The sequence below is a fragment of the Misgurnus anguillicaudatus genome, chromosome 4 (assembly GCF_027580225.2).
Source record: "Misgurnus anguillicaudatus chromosome 4, ASM2758022v2, whole genome shotgun sequence".
NCBI classification, from domain to species: domain Eukaryota; kingdom Metazoa; phylum Chordata; class Actinopteri; order Cypriniformes; family Cobitidae; genus Misgurnus; species Misgurnus anguillicaudatus.
The window spans coordinates 2,997,689-3,003,688 of record NC_073340.2 but is presented as its reverse complement, the minus strand read 5'-3'; positions in this window follow the sequence as shown (position 1 = coordinate 3,003,688).

The window sequence follows — 6,000 nt, the reverse complement described above, 5'->3', positions numbered from 1 at the left end:
TTCTTTATATTGCAAATAGTATGCCATACAGACCCGTTTGCCACTGAACCTGCATTAACGACGACAGTGGGGCTTTTGGCCTTAGTCAAACGGGTTGGCACGTATGGTTGGGTTGTGATTTTGGCGCTTTCTTTCTATTGCGAATAGTATGCCATACAGACCCGTTTGCCACTGAACCTGCATTAACGACGACAGTGGGGCCTCCAGCCTTAGTCAAACGGGTTGACACGTATGGTCAGGTTGCGATGTTTGGCGTTTTTTCGTGATCTTGTAAATAGTATGCAATATAGACCCGTTTGCCACTGAACCTGCATTAACGACGACAGTGGGGTTACAGGCCTTAGTCAAACGGGTCGACAGGTTTCATTTTCTCTTAAAAATCGGAAGGTGACCCTTAGTTACTATATATACCGTCGCAGTGGGCCCCCAATTTGCAAAATCCTCAACTGTGGATAATATATAATTATGCTGCAATAGTTAGTCTGTCTGAAACTAAGATGATTCAACCACATCACTGTGTGACACTTGCATTACATGTGAACGGCCCCTACGCTAATATGATTTTGTTTTTCTCTCCCTGTCTCGTCCCTGGGTCCCATTGACCCTGAGGACAATGGGACAAACAGACCCAGTTCCGGTAGATGTGAAAGTCGGCACACCTCTGATCTACTGGTCGTCCTTCAATGTGATGCCCAGCTGATGCCTGACCAACGACCACCGGCAGGACCCGCTTAATATCCGCTTAATATCCGCTTAATCTCTGCTTAAGCTCCTTATCCGTTAATATGTGTGTATATACATGTATATCTCCCAAGGGTTTCTCCCTCCTAGGACTTTTATTTTTATTTCCTCGACTAAACAACCCGGGGTTTTTGTTTTTTTTCTCCTAGGGGGTTTTTTACCCCGGGGAGGTAGCCTGCTTGGGCTTAACTTAGCTTCTTCTTCTAGACGTTACATTAGTAATATGCTCGCTCATAATGTCGCGTCATAGCCGCAGCAAATTTGACTGCTTATGCTATTGTGTATTATGTTATGCTATCTGTCGTTTTTCTGTGCTTTTACTGCTTTTATTAATGTAAAGCTGCTTTGAAACAATTGAGTATTGTGAAAAGCGCTATATAAATAAAATTGAATTGAATTGAATTGAATTAGGTCTATGTGATATGGCATAGGCTACATGCAAAACAATCTTATGTTTGAGAGTAATTTAGTGAGAACACACACATTCACTGAATTGGCTCGATCACACTCCTCTCCACATATAGCTGGTGCGTGGTGATCGCACTGGCGTCATACATGGATTCTGCGAACTGTGGGTCTTCATTCAATCACAGTCATACACCACACATATTTTTGGAATAATAGAGGTAGGCTATTAAAAAATATTTAGGCATAGGCTAATGCATATTTTATCATTTTATGATGCATGATGATGGAGATTACTAAACAACAAAACTTGAAATACAGTTAATGTGTTTATGCTATTTATTAGTACGATTGGGTCATCAAGCAAAATTAAAAATAGGCAACTATGGTGAAAACAAAGCAAGCAAAACTATAACTATTTTCTGTAGTTAGTGTGTAAATATACTATTGTTTTGTGTTATTACAGTCTAAGTCAAATTTTTTACCCCCTTGTTTCACGTAGTTACAGAGTAAGTATAGCATCTGCGGGCTGTAAATTGAAGTGGCACTTGTTACCCCCTTGTTTCACGTAGTAACAGAGTAAATACAACATCTGCGGACTGTAAATTAAAGTGGCACTTGTTATCCCTTTGTTTCCAGAATATTATAAATTGTTTCCTTAGAATTTCACGTATGTTCTTTATAGGTACACTATAATTACGGAGATGTCTGCTGTGGATTTGCTGTACTTGCGCAGTGCTTTGCTGCATATATTGTTTGTATTTTTCCTGGTTGTTACCCCTTTGTTCCCCCAAATTATAAATTGTTCCCTTATAATTACACGTACATACTTCATAAGTAAACTATAATTACAAATGAAAAACAACTTAAAGTTTTTATGTGGGACGACTGTTTACTGCGGCATTTGGAATTCGCTCTCCATCTATGTGTGTGCGCAGCAGGGGCGTCGCTAGACCCCTTTTACTGGGGCACGTGCCCCAGTGTAAATCTTTTTTGCCACGGTATAAATCTCAAGTTTATATTTTATGCAATCTTTTACAAAGACAATCACAGCAAAAGCAGATCTATATGCAATGTAGTTACTAATTTATGCTTGTAAAAGCGACGAAGCAGTCGCATTGACGCGTGCAGGCACGTATCCATGTCCGCGCGCGTCTTTGCGTTCATCCGCGCACAACCGCATTCAAAAAGTGATGCCACGCGAGTGAGTTAGCTTTCGCAGTAACTGTTGAACTGTAGAATAGTGGGTTACAGTTTTTTACGATTGCTTACACACAAAATCTTTTCATGTCACACGATTTTTGAAACCTCTCACTCAAAGTGCAAAACTACATGCCAAATCTTCAAAAAGCATAAGCTATTTCTCAGCCTTTGACTCAGTTTTCAATTGCATAAAACACTTTTTTCAAAACACTACACACAATTGTCTACCTAAAACACAAAGATCTATGAGGAAGTGACTTGCTTTCCTTTTCCAAACACAACCAATCAAAATGCTACACTCATTCACCAGGTCACACAGACACACTCCTCACATGTGCAAACACTACAGTTTTTACCAATTGATTACACACGTTTTCTAAACTAAGTCTCCTTTTTTCAAAACTCTACACACAATTCTCAAAACTGCACACACAAAATGCAAAATAGCACATATCTCCTTCAAAATGCAACAATGCATTCAAAATGCCACAAACACGTGTCAAAATGAAGCATTTGCATCAAATGGCAAACACTTCTTTCAAAATAATACATTTTTGTATATACCATGTAAACACTGCTGTTCTAAATCTAAAGCTCTTTGGTCTTTCATGGGCTTATATCTACATTTCAATACAATGTTCTACAGTGAAAGTAATCTGCCGAGAGGGGTAAAAAGTACACGGGAAACACCAACGCAATGTAGAAACAGAAAATATTTATTAGTCAAAACATTACTGTTGTATACATTAGCATACAACAAAACTATAAACATGTAAACCAAAAGTATATTCTTTACAGTAGAATACAGTACATTGTGTGTGGGGTCCCGCCCGGTCCAGGAATTGGCAGGGGGGGTGCAGATTGACAAAACAGTGACCTTTGACCTATTTATAGGCCTATCTATACTACTGTAAAGTAAAGCAGTGATTGGTTAGTGATCAGTAAAGCAATTAGTGTTTGCACATGTGAGGAGTGTGTCTGTGTGACCTGGTTAAAAAGTGTAGCATTTTGATTGGTTGTGTTTGGAAAAGGAAAGCAAGTCACTTCCTCATAGATCTTTGTGTTTTAGGTAGAGAATTGTGTGTAGTGTTTTGAAAAAAGTGTTTTATGCAATTGAAAACTGAGTCAAAGGCTGAGAAATAGCTTATGGTTTTGAAGATTTGGCATGTAGTTTTGCACTTTGAGTGAGAGGTTTTAAGAATCGTGTGACACGAAAAGATTTTGTGTGTAAGCAATCGTAAAAACTGTAATTGCTTTACTGATCACTAACCAATCATTGCTTTACTTTACAGTAGTAAAGATAGGCCTATAAATAGGTCAAAGGTCAGATTATTGTTTTGGCAATCTGCACCCCCCCCCCCCCGCCAATTCCTGGAACGGGACCCCACACACAATTTACTGTATTCTACTGAAAGAATATACTTTTGGTTTACATGTTTATAGTTTTGTTGTATGCTAATGTATACAACAGTAATGTTTGGCATAATAAATATTTTCTGTTTCTACATTGCATTGGCGTTTCTGGTGTACTTGTTACCCCTCTCGGGAGATTACTTTTACTGTAGAACGTTGTATTGAATTGTAGATATAAGCCTATAAAAGACCAAAGAGCTTTAGACTTTGACCAGCAGTGTTCAGATGGGACATCCAAAAATGTACCACCATGAAAGAAGTGCTTGCCATTTGATGCAAATGCTTCATTCTGACATGTGTTTGTGGCATTTTGAATGCAGTGTTGCATTTTGAAGTAGATGTGAGCTACTTTGCATTTTGTGTGTGCAGTTTTGAGAAGTGTGTGTAGAGTTTTGAAAAAATGAGACTTAGTTTTGAAAATGTGTGTAAGCAATTGGTAAAAACTGTAATAATTATATTTAATTCATAAAATAAAGACCTTACTTAATGTGCAACTTTGTTCTTTTTTATTCTTGATTTGTCCTTGATCTATGATTCATAGTTAACATTTTAGTCAAGTGTCCCTAAAGTTTTGAACAGTACTTTTTTAATCTAACTAACGGGGAGACCGAATTGAATAGCAGCTAAAGCTATAGTTCAGAATTCTGTTCGGAATGGCCCCCTAGGAATTTTTGCTTAGGGTCTGTAGAATCGCCTCTGGTAATGGGATATTGTTGCTGACTTGCTGGACGGGGGCGATATAGCCCAGTTAGGGTAAAACAAATCTGCAGCAGAGCTAGAGACAAATGCTGTGGGCCTGGAATCAAAACCACAACGTAACATTCTTTATTTCACTGCTCCGTGTGCAGGAGTACCAAAATAAAATACACATCATCCATGTCCAGAGAGTGAGCGTCTTGATGTGAAGGGTGGAACATATTGGGCTTAAAAAGCAAAGATCATATATATAGTGCTTGAAGTCAGCCGGCACTCTATTTTACTAGATAGCGTACCTGGACTTTTTCTTGCATTCTGGCAATTCTCACATGTTGCCGGTACTGTGCCTCTTCGATCAAAGCGTCAGTAAATGGGTGATTAATCACACTACAGGGAGGGGTCACTAAGTGAATTATCTGTTTTATTTATCTTCTCGACAAATCATGCGCATAAAAGCCGTTTATCGGAAGCTTTCTTTTATAATTTGAATACCCAGTGATCCTCAGAAGGGGACCAAAAGGATGTGTCAGTCAGAACACTCAGATAACGTAAACACTGTCCGCAGGGCTTGACATCAACAACCGTCAACAAATGCCAGTAGATTTCAGTGGTGGCGGGTATGCCAGATAATACTTCTAGCTACTTTGGTGGGTTGAGTATATATTTGTTATTGTAGTTCTTAAAAGCCATGTGAAATAATAAACAATGCGTGGTATGACACTACAAAACTACAACTCCTGGGTCATTCTATGAAAATGGTGGCTTTCCTGTCCCAGCCTCAACCACCAGGAAAAACACGGCTAGCATGGTTTCAGCGACCAGTCATCTCAGCTTCACCTACGTCCCATTTTACCCATCTGTGAGTAATGAATCATTGTCTCTTTCTACAGTAGATACTCAAAGTACATTAGTCTCTCTTAGTGAGTTCCTAATTCGTCAGTCATTGACTTCAGGGAATGAGGGTTACATCCTGTAATCAAGCGGTTTGAAGAAAATTTTTTTTTTCTATATATAATACTTTGCATATCAAAATGTAACAAAAATTATATTTCATTTACACAGTACTACATCTTAAAAATTAAAGCGATGCCATAAAGAACTTTTTTGGTTTATTAAAGAACCATTCAGTCAAAGGTTCTTTTCTAAGGGGTTGTGCACACCAAAATTTTTAAACGCGGCTGAAAACGCCTGGACAACGCCGAATGCCAGCTGTTTTTCAGCTGAGTGCCAGCTTTCTTCAGCTAAGCGCTTTTGTAGCTCTGATACGTCAGCTTTAAGACGGTTGGTTGCTGTGATACTTGTCTTGCCCCTCCTCCACTGTGATTGGACGGCCGCCTGAGAACTGACACTGACGAGCGGAGCTTTTTATCCAAAGTTGAACATTTTTCAACTCTCTGTGCTCAGCGGTGAGCACGGAAAAACCGACGGGTGCCGGTTTTCAGCGCAGAAGAAAACCGCTAGCTGCTGGCTTATTTGAAAAACGCTGAGCTTCCATTGGAAACAATTGAAAACATGCGCTGGCCGCGGGCGTAAAAGTTTTGG